The 18,833-nt window shown below is 41.0% G+C and overlaps 2 long non-coding RNA genes across 3 annotated transcripts in view; both read left to right on the top strand.

Moving 5' to 3' along the window:
- The window catches only part of LOC119866595, a 144,556-nt gene that overhangs the window by 6,167 nt on the left and 119,556 nt on the right, over window positions 1-18,833 (top strand). The gene's annotated exons all lie outside the window — the stretch shown is intronic.
- Window positions 4,927-18,751, top strand: LOC111092953. The gene is made up of 2 exons (XR_005380645.1): window positions 4,927-5,063; window positions 17,774-18,751. It is a non-coding gene; the product is annotated as an uncharacterized LOC111092953 (long non-coding RNA).

The following is an 18,833-nucleotide window of genomic DNA, read 5'->3' as shown; positions in this document are numbered from 1 at the left end:
CAGCTAACTAGAACGAAGTGCTCACTGAATTAAATGGATTGCACATCTGGGTAGCCTTGCTGGAGCTCAGGCATAAAAGCCTGCTCTTGGCGGGATGAGCACTGGGTGTTATGCTAAATGTTGGCAAATTGAACTCCAAAAAATTTAAAAAAAAAAATTGCTGTTCAAATGTCACTTGTAACAGTTTGGGCTTAGGTCTCTTAGCAAGGGAGGCAAGGTCCACTCGGAATGCACGTGTATAGGATGCACAGGCCCTTTGAAGAAGATGAGTGAGAATCAGTTACTTAGGGAAGCTCCTTTCATTGGGCAAATTTATTAGCGGATCAAGATTTCAGTGCTTAATAAAAGGACCAGAGCCCTTATTAGTCGTTTAATCCTTACTTTGCCATGTGAGCCTCTGTTTCCTCATTAGAAAAGCAGGACTTGGTGGCAGCGGAACATTCTGCATGATTCCAGTCTGGGCTCCTCCAAAAGAAGGGGGGGGGGGGAGCGGCAAACTAGTGTTAATCCCAGCACCTTCACAGCAAATGTCTTTATAATTAGTCTTGTTACTGACTTTAAAATAATTTTTAAAATCCCTAAATAAAATAATGAACATTATGCTTCTGATGGAGAAGGAAGTGGGAGACTGTGAACAAGCCATTTTCTCACCATCATGACTTGTTCTTGGGGAACAGCACCTGGCTCAGGTTGTTCAGCGTCTCCCTGGGCCAGTCAGCCTAGAACGTGGAAGAAACAGAAATCCTGCACGGAAATTAATAAAGATCTCTGATACACCGCCTTTGAAGCATCTGCCTGCCCTCAAAGTCATGCACTTGCTCCCATACTAATTAGAGCGGAACAAAGTGGGTGCCTTTCCTTTTTGGTAGAAAATTAAAAACCAAGAAACTGTTTCCCTGTCCTTTGATGTAACCTGACACCACTGTGCATAGGAAGCGTCTCCCGTATTGAAATGAAGGATCAAGAAAACACCAAGGTGCTAATTGAATTCACATCTCCTCCTCTCCCAGAAGCCAGAAAAACAGAACTAACAAAGCAGTTTTAGTTCACAGAATCTAAAGAACCCAAACGGACCCCTTCCTTCTCAAATTGAAGTCCCTTTTAAGCATCTGAAATTGTCGCACATCAAATTTGATGCTGTGTATTTATTTCTACGGAGGACGTTCCTCCAAAGGCAGCAAGGCTATTATTTCCACAAATAACTTGTTTACCACATAGTTAATGATATAAAATCTGTGAGGGCTTGATCAAAAATGGCCAGAGATACTCATAGCAAGTCAAAGTAAGTGAACAAAGAGGAATTTCTTAGCTGAAGACAGGTATGACACATTTAGATCATTTCAAAGCTCTTGAATCACTAAGAAAATCTATGATTAGTTTTTTAAAAATTCATTAAATCGTTGTAGGACAAAACCAGAACTCAAATAAATCGTCACTTGCAGCTACAACTTGTCAAGTCCCTACTCCATACCAGATGCTATTCTTGACATTTTTCGTAAGTTTATTCCCCACTATAAGCGATCAGTATTCCACTTTACCCATGGAGAAACATGCTGAGAGGCAAGGTCGTTTAAGGTCATTCAGCAAGCGGCAGCACCGGGATTTGGATCTGGTCTAACTAAACCTAAAACCTATGCTTTAAATACCAGAAAGCCTTTATGATGATGAATTTGGCAATGAGCACAGGTTTGACCACATCCCATAAATTAAAAAAAAATCACTCTTCTTGTTATTTTCTAAATCGTCTGTTGAAGTTTTTATTTCTTTCTTTGCAGACGTGTCTCTTAAAGTCTTAAATTTTTGAAATGTATGGCTGAAAGTTGTTACACTGTAACATTAGTAGCTTATTCCGTTTATCATACCTGTCTCGACTCTTTCCTCCTACTTGTGAGTACTGCCTGTCGAAAATCTACTCTCCTTGGTTAGACAGTCTGTCATTTTTGTTTTATTTGGGACTGGAGAATTAATGGATGGGACTTAAATAAGACATGGTGGAGGGATGGGAGGTTTAAACAGATAAGCAATGAAGAAAACAAGTGTTTGTATGGATAAAAATGTGCAAAATTGGGCAGCCCCGGTGGCTCAGCAGTTTAGGGCCGCCTTCAGCCCAGGGCGTGATCCTGGAGTCCTGGGATCGAGTCCCACGTCGGACTCCTTGCATGGAGCCTGCTTCTCCCTCTGCCTGTGTCTCTGCCTCTCTCTCTCTCTCTCTCTCTGTGTGTGTGTGTGTGTGTCTCATGAATAAATAAATAAAATGTGCAAAATTAAAGATTCTAGAGGAAATAGCATAGCAGTTTTAAGAGTTTCCAGGTTTTCTAGTGGCTCTTAACAGCTATTTATAAAAATACTGAAGCATCTTATTTATTTATTCATGTGCAAAGCAATCAATATCATGCTTCTCTAATATAACACCTAGTATGTCCCATATCAAACTCTCGAAAGAGCAATTGATTAAATAAAGGCAATGACATTTATTTCCATGACCAGTGATAGGAACGCTATTGTTGAATTATACTCTTCTAGATATTCTTGTCATACTTGTGGGTTTACTTTTCTGTCTCTCTGCTTCCCTGGTGAGCAACTTAAGGAAAGCTACTGTGTCTACTTAGCTTAGCATCTCCTGCGCCTAGCACAATGCCTAACACAGAATTGGCACGTGGTAAATTCTCATTGAATGAGTAGAGGCATTGCCTGGAAATCCCTAAGTGACCACTGGGTTGGACCCCAAGAACTAGTTTTGACCCAGGTCCAGCACAAGTTCTCCAAACCCCTTTGAACACCAAGCATAAAGCTACGAGGTCTCCCAGCCTAGAGATGGGTCCATTTCCCTAGCCCTGGCCTGACCTACTTCCAGCTTCTTCCTCTTCTCCCTGAATGTCTGCACCAGCCCCAGGTAGAAGGATATACGAATTATGATACCAACTCATGAGCTACTTTGAAGACATCCTAGGTGAACCGACGCCTAAATACTGAGTAGGGCTCCAAGTGAGGAGCGGAAAGTGAAAATCAGACAGGCAGACAGGAGGCTAGTCAATTAAAAAAAAGAACTCAAGAAATTCCCTTAGATTAATTGCTAACGAGCTTGGAGGTCACTGTCACATCTTTGCCATATAGTTAGGAGGTGAGAAAATGAAGACAGAGGGGACACAGAGTTACTGAAAAGCGTTAGTACAGAGAAGAGTGAACTAGGATAGTAACTAGTGGCAAACCTCGGTCAAGGAAGATTTCATTGTTTTGGCTTTTGTTTTAAAAGGCCGGTTGCAATGCAGGAGACAAAATATGGAGCAAAGGGAAGATAGAGCCCCTCACCCTCAGAACTCACACGGAAGGGAGACCGTAATAATTTAAAAAGTGATCTGAAGTCAGCCGTGACATAACCTTCAAAGATTACAAGAAATGAGGAGGAGAAGCAACGGCCTTGGAAAATGTGACCGTACAGCTAAATGTCATTTTGACAGCTTCTTTCTTGGAGGTACATTTAAGATTATTTGAGTTGTCATTTTCTCTAGGAAGACTTCACTTTAATTATACAAATATTGAATATTTTTCAAGATAAAAATGGTAAAGAATTTGCTTTGAAGTCTTTAGCCTTCAAACACTATTATATGAAATCCTCATTGGAAAAACAGTGAGGAATATGGAAATACGTGCAATCCGGCCTCATAAATGAGGAACTGTGAATGTTAATAGTGCAGTTTTACCACAAACCTTTTAAAGGGCCCACAACGGAGAGGCTTTGTTATTTCAAATATCACAGATCTGAGGGCTCCCTGAGGGAGGTAGTGATAAATATTGGTAAAATGCCTATAAAGACAGCACGGCAAAAATAAGCCAAAAGTTTGAGTTGGCCATTTAAAAAAGCTGCGTAACCTTTCATTTAATTGCCTTTTCGCAGCAAACCAGAAATAAAATCTGAATGCAAAATGTGCTGGTTACCTCTGAACATGCTCAGTAATATCTGCCATCAGGGGATTTAAAGTGTAATTGCTTTGTTCTCGGCTTAGGTGCAACCAACTAGGGAAAAATTGAACTGTGGTGTGCCAGGGGCAGTATGTGTCTCTGGGCAGGGCTGGGGGCCAGGGCAGAGGGGGACTGCAGAGTGGTGAGCAGCCTGGAATAGTGGAAAAAGCTAGACACGCATCAAAATCCCAGCTCTCCCATTCTGCAGCTGAGGATCTTGCCTGAGTTACCAAACCTTCCTGAGCCTCACTTTCCCCATTTGTAAAATGGTTATAATAATACCTAATTTCGAGACCTATAGTTAGAATTAAAAGGCATAATTCATTCATTCGACAAGTACTCATTGACTACCGTGTGCCAGGCTCTGTGCTAGGCTCTGGGAACATAGCAGTGAACAAACCAGGCTGACATTCTAGTGCAGGGAAGGCAGACCATAGAAAATAAATGTCTGTGGCTCCGTCAGCTAAGCATCTGACTCTTGGTTTCAGCTCAGGTTATGATCTCAGGGTCATGGGATAAAGCAGCCCTGCACTGGGGTTCCGCAAAGTCTACTTGTCCCTCTCCCTCCCCCTGCTCATGCATGTGCACGCTCTCTCTCCCCAATAAAATCTTAAAAAGAAAGAAAAGAAAGAAAAGAAAAGAAAAGAAAAGAAAGAAAAAAAAGAAAAGAAAAGAAAGAAAAAGAAGAAAAGAAAAGAAAAGAAAAGAAGAAAAGAAAAGAAAAGAAAAGAAAAGAAAAGAAAAGAAAAGAAAAGAAGAAAAGAAAAGAAAAGAAGTCAGGTAAGTGGCACATGAGATGAAGAAGTGAAGGAAATACAGCAGGTTGAATTGTTCACACGTGGCAACAACGGTATCTCCCACCCCATGGACTCCTGCTACAATGTGACCTCAATCCTTCTTCTCCAATTAAGAGATGGGTTCTTTGTTTCCTTCCCTAGAAACGGGATACTTTTGTGACATCAACCAATAGAACATGTGGCAGTGGTGCCTTGGGAATTCCGAGGCTAGCATGTATGAGACGCAGCTCCCACCTCACCAGCTGGAATGCTCACCTCAGGCACCATATAAACTAGTCCACAGCCTTGAGGCCCTGGTGCCATGAGGTAGGTCAAATGAGCCCACATGCAGAGTTCCCCTTCAGGGACCCGAGACTATGAAGAGAGAAAGAGAGACCTGGCCAGCCCCAGCTGCTTGAAACTTGCATTCGTCTAGTTCTAACCACCTTCTGACTCTGACCAGTTGGGAGAGATCCAGAAGCCACAACCTCCCGGCTGAGTCCTTGAAGGATTCCTGACCCTCCGAGACCATGAGAAGCAAAATGTTTGTTGATGTTTCAACCCACTAAGTTTTAGGGGAGATTTGTTACACAGCAACAGACAAGCGGAGCAGTAGAGAAGCAGAATAGAACAGACAATTTTATATAAGGGAGAGAAAAGCCCTCACTGAGAGTTTTGATCAATGAATTAGGGGAGTGAAGGGGTGAGTGAAGATATCTGGGGCGCAGGTGTGCCTGGTGTCTTCAAGGAACAGCAGGGGACCTGATTGTCATGAGCCAGGAAGGGAGGGAGCCAGGAACAGCAGGCAAGTTCAAAGACCAGATGGTCCAGGGTCTTGCAGGCCGCTTACAGACCAGTTTTTACCGTAAGTTCAGAAGCTATTGGATGGTTTTGAGCAGAGCAATGACAGGATATGATTTATGTTTTAATAGGAACACCCTGGACGCTCTGCTAAAATTGGTACCTTGATTATTACTTTCATTACAACATCTCTATAAAAAGCAAAGGTCGGCTCAGTAAGGTTAAGTAATTTTTCCTAAGTCACTATGCTACTAGCGGCAGAGATGGGATGCAGGCCCACATTATCTGTTTCAAGATACCTTCTTCTAAGACGAGGATGAGTTTTACAGAAACAACACCGTACCATAACTTCAGGGCTGGAAGGTGCCATTACCCCAGATCCTCTTATGCAGCTGCTCCCCTTTTGTGGAGGATGTAAGGCTAAAAACATGGTAGTTACAAACCTGGACTCTGGAGCAGGAGTGGAGCTTAATGGAGCTTAAATTCCGCCTTTGCCATCCATCAGCTACATGACATTGGGAATGTCTCTTAACTTTCTGTGCCTCAATTTCCTCATCTATAAAATGAGGCCAACTGACTATTGTTAACTGACTGGAATTTGAATAAAAACTTTAAAAAGTAAAAATAGAATGAGGATGGGGCACCTGGGTGGCTCAGTCATGGAGTGTCTTAATCTTGATTTCAGGTCAGGTCATGATCTCAGGGTCATGAGATCGAGCCCCAAGTCAGGCTCCTTGCTGGGCATGGAGCCTGCTTAACATTCTATCTCTCCCTCTCCCTCTGCTCCCCACCCTGCTGGCATGCATGTGTGCACACGTTCTCTCTCTTAAAGAAAAAGAAGAAAGAAAAGAAAGAAAGAAAGAAAGAAAGAAAGAAAGAAAGAAAGAAAGAAAGAAAGAAAGAAAGAAAGAAAGAAAGAAAAGACGAAAAAATAAATAAAATAATATGAGGACAACTCTACCTCAGAGGGATCAGGTAAGGGTGGTCAGACAGGCATCCCAGGCACTTTGCCCAGTGCCTGGCCTATAATAAATGCTTAGTCATGTCTCACTGGCCATAAGCACAGGCATCCAGGGGCTCCCCAAATTCTGTCTCCCTCAACTCTACATTAGAAAATCATCATCCTGCAGGGCCTGAGTGGCTCAGTGGTTGAGTGTTTGCCTTTGCTCAGGTTGTGATCCCTGGGTCCTAGGATCAAGTCCTGCATCAGGCTCTTTGCGGGGAGCCTGCTTCTCCCTCTGTCTGTGTCTCTGTCTCTCTGTGTGTGTCTCTCCTGAATAAATAAATAAAATCTTTAAAAAAAAAAAGAAAGAAAATCACCATCCTACCTTCAAACCCCCATCTCCTGCCCGTTACCCACATTCTCCCGCCTTTTGGCTCAATAGCACCTTCCCTCTCACTACCCTAGGTAGAACTTCTAATCTTATATCCAATACCTGAGGAATTCTACTTTCTCCATCACTGTGATTTCCAACTCCTGTCCATGACCACTTTGTCAAAACCCCTGTAGGAAAGAGGGGACCTTAGAGAAGCTCTCTTTCCATTACCCTTTCCAGGCTCTGCTTCCACCTCTATTTTGCAATAACAACTGCTCTTGGGCAGTCCTCCTCATCATGTCCCACCCATTTCCCACTCTCTTCTGCCTCTGGAACATTCTCTCATCTTCCTGGATGACACTAGACCCTGGTTCATGGCCTTTTCCTCTGGCAGCACTAACAGGATTTCCAACATCCTTGCTTATCCTGGTCCCCACACCCTGCTCATAAAATGGGTCAAACTCATCTCTTCTCACCACTTTGATCTTGGCCTCCTGTCAGTCACATCACAGCCATGATGACGGCATTGCTTTCATGGTTTCTCACAGCGGCTTCACCTCTGTGATTGTGTTAGTCTGTTCCAGCTGTTATAACACTACGTGGACTAGACGGCTTATAAACAAAAGAAATTTATTCCTCACCATTCTGGAGGCTAAAAAGTCTAAAAGATCAAGGCACCTGCAAATTCAATGCCTGATGAGAAACTGCTTCATGATTCATGGAAGACTGTCTTCTCCCGTGTCTTTATGTGGCAGAGAGGCAAGGGAGTGCTGTGAGTGCTGTATGAGGGTGCTAACCCATTCACAAGGGCTCTTCACTGTCCTGATCACCTCCCATGTGCCCTACCTCCAAATACCATCGCTTTGGGGATTAAGTGTCAACGTGAATTTTAGAGGGACACAGTCTATAGCAATGATCTCTGGGGTGGGGGAAGGAGTGCTGTCATAAGACTCCAAAGCCCTGGCATCACTGCCTATAGACTTGAGCATGCCTCTTTCTCTTTCTGAGTCTTTAGTGAGGAGACAAGAGCCAGGACATTGATCTGGGAGCTTAAGTCCTCCCTTATCTGTGTGACCTTGAGCCAACCATCGAAGCTTTCTGGGCTTTATTTATTTATCCATAAATTGAGGTGGTTGGAGCAGAATGGTCCCTGATGGTTCCTACAAGCATGAAAACTTCGTATTTTCTAAGATTGAAATTCTATTTTTGATCCCCACTCCTCCTTCCCGGTCTCCCACTTCCTCACTCTGACTGAAGCAGTTTTGTTTTGTTTTGTTTTTTCTCATCATGAAAATGACCCTTCCACCTCCTCCCTATCCCCTGTGCTGAAGCCTCATTGGCCCACTTATAATTAAGTGGCCATATCTCTTCCCTCTGTGCTTTTGCTCTTGCTATGACCTTACTGGGGGAAACCCTCACTCAATGCTCCTCCAACACAGCTCTGAGTCCTCCTGTACAACCTCGCTGGAAGCCTCTCTGGATACCCTTGTCCCACCACCACCTCTCTGACTCCATTGCTTCCTGTTTGATCTCTGTCATTGCCCTTGTGCCAGGAGACAGTCTATAATGATTTTGAAACCCAGAATGCTGTCAGCCATTTTTTGAATCCCCAGCTCCTGAAAAGTGGTGAATTGCTACTCAATGAATGAGGAGATCCCACCACAAGACAGATCTGACAAGGGTACATGTGCCATTAGGACATATCCTGCCAGATTTGCATTCTAAAGGAAGACCAAACTTGGAATCTCAATCCTCTTATTTTAAAAGGCATATACCATCAATGGGACATCTCCTTTAGAACACCTAACCAGAGCATCATGCTCTGTATTTCTAGTGTAGAATTCACCCTAGCCTCCCAGGTGAGCCCCACTCGTGTCCCCTATTTTAAAAGAAGTGTTATCTTCTAAAGGCTCAAACCTTAGGACCATCTTTGCCTTCTACCAATGTCCTGGTCTCATGCTGCATACTCTCTCCTGGACTTTCCCCCTGGTTTCCTTCTGGGTCCCTGATTCTCCTCTATCACACTTGAGTATACCTTGCAGATTAATCTTCCAAAAGTTCAATTCTGATTGTGCCATTTTTCTTTTTAAAAAAGTCTTTGCTGCCTGATAAATAAGATTTAAACTCCTCTGGCTCTCTTTCAAGCCTTGTATGATCTCATTCTAATCTCACTTTCCTAGATCAATGGTCCATTGGTGGAAGGAAAAAATACTGTCTTCAAAGCTGTGGGTCTTCAGCTGAGTCCTGAAAGATCGATAGAATTCCACTTGGTCTGGTGGTCAGAGCAACATAGATGTGAAGATTCTTAATCACAGTTCTGTCGTTTACCATTTGAGTAAACTGGACAGCCACTTCAGTTCTCTAAATCTTAATTTTCTTAATTAAAAACAAGAGTTCTGACAATTTTCCTAGGCCCTTTTGGAACAGAAAAGCAGAGAAAAGCTCCCATGTGAAATGGGAACACAAAGTCCTTGCCTTCATGTAGCTAATTTCTTTGGTCAACCAAATCTTTTTTTTTTTGTCAACCAAATCTAATATGATGACTTTAGTTTGTTTGTTTCCTCCCAAGAGAAATCCTGTATACATAGTTACAGAAAGTCTCCTTGGAGAAGACTTTTAAAAATTTTTTTGTCTTGTTAATGAGTTTCCTGGGTGGTTCTGTTGCTTACAAAAATGCAGGCAAGTAGGGACCTATTATCCTAGGTTAAGGTTACCTAACAGGGTATTTTACCTCCTGGTAAAGAGTTGCCTCCAGCTATGCAGAACTTTGGGAAGGGGAGGTGTATTTGTAAACAGTGCCGGCCACTTCCACACAGAGTGGGTAGTTTGCAGGAAAAGGGCTGACCAGGGGCATAGGAACTAAAAGGGAGTGTTTTCCAGGACCAACAATCAGCTGGTACTCTTTATAAGTCTGTCAGATATTAACAGCTAGAAATCATTCTAATTGCTTGATGCCCATGCTTTACCAATATTTAAATATTTTGATATCACACTTGCTGTAGTGAGTAAGTTAAATGGGGCATACGTGCAGCCTGAGCAAGAAGCTGGCCTACCAAGGGTACCACTATAGAGTGGACAAAGGTCCCCAGATCTGCCCAGGACCAGTTTTTGAAAGTGACATTCATGCGGATGAAAATGGTTCCAATCTTTCTCTCCCTGATATTTAGATATAAGATTGACACCTTTTACAAACCAACTAATCAATCTCCCAGATTGGGAAAAGGAAGTTTTCAAGAAGATACTGGACTTCCTACAGATGAGAGAAAGGGGAATTCAAACAATTAATTAGAAATAGAAAGGAGATTTTATTCTATTTGTTCTTTAAGTTGAAAAAGTGGGTCAGAATGGCAAACACAGAACACAGTGAACAACAAAAACTATCTACATGCTTGGCTGTGAAGGATAAAGTGTTCCAGAAATAACAGAAGAGAAAGTCTATTATTGGAAGGTTCAAAAGAGATTTTTTCCTGAGACCTATAGTCCAGTTTGTTGAACCAAATCTCGAATGGACTTCAAACAGGATCTTTTTTTCCTCAGAAGTGAAGCTATTACTCAAAATCAACCAAGAGCAAAAGAGCCACATTATAGCAATGGAAATTGGTCAGCTGTTCCCATGCAGAACTGAACTCAGAAAAAATATTCATTTTCTCAGCAATAGCTTGTCATTAGCTATAAGTTCTGCTTGGAAAAAGCCAAGTGATGCTAACAGTGCGACGCTACATGGATATGAAATGGATGCAGTAGCCACTCCCCCATTAGCAAAAGAGACAAGCCAGCAAAAAGTGATTAAAAGAATCATTTGCATCCCCCGAGGACTCAAGATTGGCATGACAGTGCTTGGCTATTCGTGCCACCTGCTTCAGCTGGGTTCTTGGTGGCATCTGCTGAGAATATTGGCACTGTGGATTTTCTGATTAAAGTGGGAGCTGTGTGTATACATAATGATACACACTCAGTAAGTGCCCCAAATACTAACTGTTGATGTTTCTGAGTGTACGGAGGGGGCTTTAAAGCAGCTATTATAATACTAAGGACGGCGGGGAACAAAAATGATTTTCCTAGGCACAAGAAAAGATCATAAATTTGCAGAGAGTGAGAACGTGAAGAGCCACAAGCCAGGAATCAGAATCCTGTACCTAACACCTCACAGTTTATGTGGTATTTCTATGCCGTGGATCCTGTTTAAGTCATTGATGATCTGAGTTTCCCCATATATACGATGAATACAGCAGCCCTTCTATCTCCAGGGGTACTAGGAGGGTTAATGGTTCATGTCACCTGTGACTTCATCAAAACTAAGGTGCAAAGAAAGTGAACTAACTACCAAGGGAAGAAGGATTATTACTTACCTTTTTTTACCTTCTTAGATTGTACTAAGACAGTATGTTTTGTGTGTGTGTGTGTATATATATATATAAAGATTTATGCATTTCAGCGAGAGAGCATGAGTGGAAGGGGAAGAGGGAGAAGGAGAGTGAGTCATTTTATATCATAAAAGCCAGGTGAGAGGCACTTTATTATTTTTTTAAGGTTTCATTTATTTATTTGAGAGAGAGAGCGAGCACGTACACGTGTAAGTGGGGGGAGGGGCAGAGGGAGAGAGAGAGACCCTCAAGCAGACTCCCCTCCCCACCATGCGCTGAGCTCAGAGCCCACTCGAGGCTTCATCTCATGACCCTCAGATCATGACTTGAGCTGAAATCAGGAGTCCGATGCTTAACGAACTGAGCCCCCCGGGCAGCCTGGGAGGCGCTTTAAAGGAGGGAATCACCAACACAGTCAAATATTCCAAGAGCATAAGTAGAACTGAAAAGAGGTCACTGGACTTGGTCATCCTTAGAGAGAAGTTTTAAATAGTGATGAAAGGGCCCTGATGATTCTGAATTAAGGAACCAAAGGATGAGGAAGAAGTAGAAATGATAACAGAGGCCAGGCCTTTTGAGAATTCCAGCAGTCACGGAATAAGGGAATCAGACAGTAACTGGTCTGCAAGGAACTGTTTTCTTTACTTTTTAAAGTCTGGGAGGATCCTGGGCATGTTTATAGGCAAAGAGGAAGGACTTGATGGAGGGGAAATTGATGGTGAAAAAACTTAATAGTCATGTTAAATTTTCTGAGTGATTGGAGCCATCCTTTTCAAAGTTGGAGATATAGTTAGTGAAAACAGAGTGGCTGGACTGTGAACAGAAGTCTCGTAATTGGACAATTATTGCATATGAGGCTGCAGCTTAAGAAAGCCCATGAAATATGCTTTACCTGGAAGAATGCTCCTGTGTACCCAATTAGTCATCTGGCAAGAGAGCAAGCAGCAGTTTTTTCAGTTGGCACAGAAAACAGAGATGTTTACTACCTTGAAACACTGTTATGAGCCATCATAACATTAGGCTGTTTGTATAAGCGCTTGAAAATATTGAGCTGTAATGCTTCAAGGAAAATGCTAACGTCCTCAGACTCTGCATAGGGCAGATTAAAACCCAGTCCTAGCCAAGAGGAGCCAACGGGACATGAAAATCAAAGATAATGTGGTGTCCTGTGGCTTCCTGGAGTAGAAAATATCAGATATTCTTTGGTTAAAAACAAAGAATATCTGAGGAAGGGATATGCTTCAGTTAATAATAATGTATCAGTATTGATTCATTAATTATAACAAATGTACCACGCTGATGTAAGAAGCTAATGAGGGCGGATATTGGTGTGGGGTATATGGGAACTCTCTGTACCTCTCTGTACTGTTTTCTCATTTTTTCTGTAGATCTAAAACTGTTCTAAAAAAGAAAATCTGCTTTAAAAAAAGCAAAGAAACTCAGTCCTAACTGCAGTAACTAGAAACCACACCTTAACTCTAGCTATTTTTATTCTGTAAGACATTAGAGATTAAATGCTTGGGCTACCTGGAAAATGAGTCAAGTTTTATTATATATGTGAGCAGAGTATGTTCATTAGGACACCCTATTTCTCTGCTTTGGGAATTTCTTTTTAAAGTAAGTTCTCTTTTTTTTTTTTTTTTTAAGATTTTATTTATTTATTCATGAGAGACACAGAGAGAGAGGCAGAGACATAGGCAGAGGGAGAAGCAGGCTCCCGGTGAGGAGCCCAATGAGGGACTGGATCCCAGGACCCAGGGATCACGACCTAAGCCAAAGGCAGACACTCATCCATTGAGCCACAGAGGCATCCCTTAAAGTAAGTTCTGATCACACTTTCTCTTTGGCTATTAGAAGACAGAGTCAGATTTGTGGCCCGCCTCTGTCCATGTTGATAGCACATGTATTCACTTAATGTGCTTAATGCAGCGACTGAGAATGTAGACTCTAGATCAATGCTTTGGTTCAATCCCACCTCCACCATGTTAGCTATGAAGTTGGGCCAGTTGCTCAGCCTCTCTGGGTCTGTTCCTCATCTGTAAAATGGGATGATAAAAGGATCTGGGGGTGGGGGTAGTGGTGTACAAATTTATTTTTGAAAATTAAAAAAAAATCGGTGTTACAGATATATGACACAATTTCATTAAAGGGAGTTGGGGAAAATTTGCCTATGTGCCTTAGATAATGAGTAAAGACTACAATACTAAGGACCACAGGACAGAAACTTTATAGAAGCACAGGACTATAGTTAATAAAGTCATTTCCCATGAGAGTACAGGTTAACATTCTGACATCACTATACATGTATCCTGGGATTGGGCAAACAAGCTAATAGATAGATGATAGATAGTAGTAAAAAAGAGAGAAAGTTAAGACAAAATAGAAATAAGTGCAACTTGAAGTCTTCCTTCATACTGTGCCAAAAACAGAACAGGGAACAATATCCAGCTCTTCTGTACGGTCACATTCTACTATTTTTTTTTCTGCTTTTATACTTGCTCTTCCCTCTCTGCAGGTAGTATTCTCTGCTTAGTCTACTGAATTAATTAGTACTCCTCAAAAAAAAAAAAAAAATACTGCTTACCTCAGAGTTTGCTTGGGAGATTAAATGAGTGAATGAGGGATCCCTGGGTGGCGCAGTGGTTTAGCGCCTGCCTTTGGCCCAGGGCGCGATCCTGGAGACCCGGGATCAAATCCCACGTCGGGCTCCCGGTGCATGGAGCCTGCTTCTCCCTCTGCCTGTGTCTCTGCCTCTCTCTCTCTCTCTCTGTGACTATCATAAATAAATAAAAATTAAAAAAAAAATCTTTAAATAAATAAATAAATAAATGAGTGAATGAGTAAAGTACTCAGGCCAGGTGCTTCCTAAGAGCTCAGCAAATGCCAACTATTAATTTGTGGGGGGGTTTTTTGTATTAGTCTTATCGTTTGTTTTATTCATTTCCTAGCCTTCATCTTGCCTGGGCCTCAATGTCCTCATTTATTTAGTCTTTATCCCCTTTATTCTGTCCTTTTATATATATTTCATCAGACCACTTGGAGTCCTTAACCATGTTAATCTTCCCTCAGGTAAGTGGGATGATTGATTGTGGACTGTTGATATTTTTCTTATTAGTAATTTTCTCCAATATTTTTATTGTGGTAAAATAGACATTGCATAAAATGTACTTAACCACTTTCAAGTGTATACAGTTCAGTGGTCACTAGTACGTTCATCTTGTTGTGCAATCATCACCACCACCCATCTCTAGAATGCTTTCAATCTGTAAAACTGAAACTCTGTACCTGATAAATAAGAACTCCCTATTCTTCCCTCTCCTCCTCTACCCCTGGCAACCACCATTCTACCTTCTATCTCTGATTTTGACTATGCTAAATTCCTCAAGTAAGTAGAATCATATAGAATTTGCCTTTTGTGAGTGGTTTTTGTCCTCAGCTTCAGTCATGTGATAGCAAATGTCAGCGTTTTCTTACTTTCTATGGTTGAATAATATTCCATCATATGTACAATCACTTTGTTCACCTACTTATCTTTTGATTGACCCTTGGATGACTCCCATGTTTTAGCTCTTGTGAATAATGCTGCTGTGAAAGTAGGTGTGCAGATGCATATGATTGTTCTATTTTCAATTTTGGAGGGATCTACCATACTGTTTTGCACAGCAGGTCTACTGTTTTACATTCTCACCAACAGTGAACAAGAGATCCAGCTTCTCCATATTCCTACCAACACTTATTATTTTGTTTTTATTTTTGTTTTTTTTTTTCCTTTTTCTTATGGTATCCATCCTAATGGGTATGAGATGGTACCTCATTGTAGTTTGATTTGCTTTTCCCCAATGATGAGTCATGTGGAGCATCTTTTCCTGTGCTAACTGGCCATTTATGTGTCTTCTTTGGAGAAATGTCTTTTCACTCCTTTACTCATCTTTGAATTGGGTTCTTTGTTTTTTTGTTGCTGACTTTTAGGAGTTCTCTCTATATTCTGGTTGTTAATCCCTTATTAGATACATGATTTGCAAATATTTTCTCTCACTCTGTGGGTCGACTTTTTTATCTGTTGATGTACAAAACTTTTAAATTCTCATGAAGTCTTTTTTCTTTTGTTGCCTGGCCTTTGGGTGTCATATCTAAGATATCATTATCAAACTATTATTAATAATTTTTAAAAGATTTTATTTTTTAAGCCATCTGTGCACCCAACGTGGGGCTTGAACTCATAACCCTGAAATCAAGTGTCACATGGTCCGCTGACTTAGTTAGCCAGATAACCCTAATTAGCAATATCTGAAACACGGAAGTACAGATGTTACACATGTGACTGGTGTTGAATAAGCCTGTTGAATAAAATAGTTCATCTTGATCAAAATCAAAATTCCCAGTATAAACCATATCTGTTGGTTCAGTAAACGGGTTAAATCATAAAGTCTCCAAGCATGTGTACTCTACTAATGTTACCTTGTGTTGATGGATGTCATAATTGGCTCAACCTTAACTGTGACCCCCTATGCAAAGAACTACCCTTTCCTGATGCTTTGGGTAGGATTTAGTTTTCATGAGGCCAAAAGGACTAGTTGACTTATTTTTTAAACATGAAAGGCTCCTATATTGAATCTGAGGTTGAGTTCATCATTTGATAAGCCACGTCCCATAGTAATGCTCCTTCAGAGAATACATGCAGAATTCCTTAAAAATAAAATTCTCTTAAAAATAAATATGCTTTGGAAAAGTAGGTCTGGTTTTCTGTTTTGTTTTGTTTTTAGTAGGTCTGTTTTACATTTCTGCATCTTTATTTGATTAGTGGCATGATCGGTTCCAGCAGATATTCTGAAAACTTTTTTCAATATATTTAGCATACACAGAAATCTTATATCCATCTCTAATTTACTTAGTATAAGAACTGAAGTAGGGAATAAGCTTATTTATTTCCCAGTGACCAGCCAATTATCTCAATACCAATTATCACATGAACAATTTTTCCCCACTGGTTTGCCATGTTACCTTTATTTTACATTAGATTACTTTATGCATTTGAATCTATCCCTGGACTTGATGTCTGCCTCATTGGTCCGTTCATGTATTCCTGCAACCAGTTCTGATTTAATTACTGTCGCTTCATAATACATTTTCATATTTTATATTTTCCATTACAGAAATTTGATTTAATGTTTCTTAGGATTGGGATCCTTTGCTGTACAACACTGGGAAGGATTTAGAATGGTGGAGACAGTTCTGGAGTACATTTTAAACTCTCTATAGCACCAAGCTTCTCTTTAACAGAGTGGTTTTGTTCTTTTTTATCTAAGACAGTTGTGATTTTAGAGAGTGAATGGTAAGAACTCACACATGTTCCGCCAGTGAACTGCCTGCTTGCTCTTTCTCTCTGATCATTCTGTCTTGATTATATTAAAGTTGAACCAAAAACTCTTCATAGTTTGGAGGAGATGGGCAACCCTCTGCAGGTGGGTTCAGCACCTGCCATGGTGTTACACTTCTTTGAATGTCCTCTTTTTTAAAAAAAAAAAAGATTTTATTTATTCATGAGAGACACACAGAGACAGAGAGGCAGAGACACAGGCAGAGGGAGAAGCAGGCTCCATGCAGGGAGCCCGATGTGGGACTCAATCCCAGGTCTCCAAGATCACGCCTTGGGCCGAAGGTGGCGCTAAACCGCTGAGCCACCCGGGCTGTCCTGAATGTCCTCTTAATTGTATGTACAGCTCTGATTATTCAGAAAGAATCAGAAAAGATCTCTCTACAAATTTGATTCCATAGAAATCTACACGAATATAAATAATATTTATTTTCTCTGATGTTGCTTTTCTAAAAATAGGTCATCTAGGTTATTGTTTTGTTTCTCTCTTGCCTCTCTTTTTCCCTTTTTTTCTCTCTGTCAGTTTTTATTTTTTATTTTTTTTCTCTGTCAGTTTTTAATTCAGTATCTTTTCATTACTATTAGTATCGTACCTCATTTATGCTTTCATTTTTATGGGCAGTTTTTAGCTCTTTTACTTCATTCAGTAAAAGGTAAGTGGTTTCCAGGTCGTTTCATTTCCAACAGAGAAGAGGGGAGGCAGAAATCATAGCATAATTAAAATAGGTTCTGAAGGTACAGAGCCCAGAAACAGGGAGAGAAGGAAGCGAGGTGAGGAGGGGGGGGAGGGACGTATGTATGCCTTTCCTGTTAAGCTGGTTGCTAGGAGGAATGTCAAATCCCTCCAGGTGTCAGAGAGTCTATCTGCCGCAGGAAGAAGATGAACTTTCCATCTGCTCTCTCCCTCCTGCTAGGAAAGGCCTCTCTGTCTTGCCTTGTAAGGATAGGATGACTTTTCACTATGCTGTGTGCTCCAAACTCTGATTCTAAGAAAGAGAAAGAGAAAAGTAGGCCTGGCAAAGATGGAAACATCCAGGGGGCCCTGCAGTCAGAGGCCTTCTCATAAAAACTCAGAACGAACTGAGTGGCTCATGGGTCCTTCCAGTGAACAGTATCTGAGTAGGTGATGGTGACAGCTCTTTCCTAGGAGCTTGTTTCTATGTTGGTGTAATTGTTCTGCAGAGAAGTAATATCTGACAACTGTGGGTCCCTGAAGGGGTCAAACTGCAATGCCAACGAGTGGATGTGGTAAAGCTGCCCTGGTGAACCAGAAGAGCAGACCTAGAGTTTCTCCATCAGCTGGCAGTTGAGAGGCTACTTGCGACAGGAAGCCATCTCTACCTCAATGTAGATCAAGCTTCAGCAGTCACGTCTCTTCCATCCTTCCTGCTTCATGCACACAACTAGATCTGTTTCAACTCAGGGCTTTTTGGAGACTGGGTCCAGTGACCATTGCTCAGGTCCAGAGGTGTCTCTTTCCTTCAAATTTTTGCTATGTCCATGTTGGTTGGGTACTACATCATTTTACTGCGCTGTATGTGGGCACCACTTTCAGCAAAAGAGGAGTAGTAAGCATGCAGTGTAGAATATTATAAAAGATCAAAACAGCTAACAGTCTGCTACTAGCATGCAGTCAAAAGATAAGACATACTAGAAAAAAAATCTGTTAGAAGCTCTTTATTAGAATAGCCAATTAGACCTAAAAGGTAATAGGAGACCAGAAGCTTGATGACAAGAAATGGAGACTGGTCAAGAAAAATTAGACATGTGGTTCTAAATCCTGAGTTAGAAAAATGAACAATTTGAAAGAAACACTATCAACTATACTGAATATATTTTTGTAAGAATAAGAAGGGAACCAGAGAATATTCCAAAGATACTCAATTGTTGAAAATCTTAAATGTACTACTTCCAAAATGAACAGACAGAAATGGAGGCTTGAGAAACAAAATACAAGATCTGAGAAAACATAATCAAATACTTCTCTAAAGACTGTCAGCATTGAAGCAAACTCTCTAATCACACATGGCAAAAAACAAAAACAAAAACAAAAACAAAAAACAAAAAACCACCTCACTATATTGGGTTTTGGAGCATTTTCATGGAGTATGATTTGGAAGTTTCACTGGATGTGGTGTTGAGTGTAACTGTTGACAAAAAGTTTTAAAAAGAACAAAAGCACATTTTTTTCTATCAGATTCCTAGAGGAATAGAGACACAAAGTCCAGCACTTTAGCATATC

This window comes from Canis lupus, chromosome 28, assembly GCF_011100685.1.
Source record: "Canis lupus familiaris isolate Mischka breed German Shepherd chromosome 28, alternate assembly UU_Cfam_GSD_1.0, whole genome shotgun sequence".
NCBI lineage: Eukaryota > Metazoa > Chordata > Mammalia > Carnivora > Canidae > Canis > Canis lupus.
This window is presented reverse-complemented; position numbering and strand designations above follow the sequence as displayed.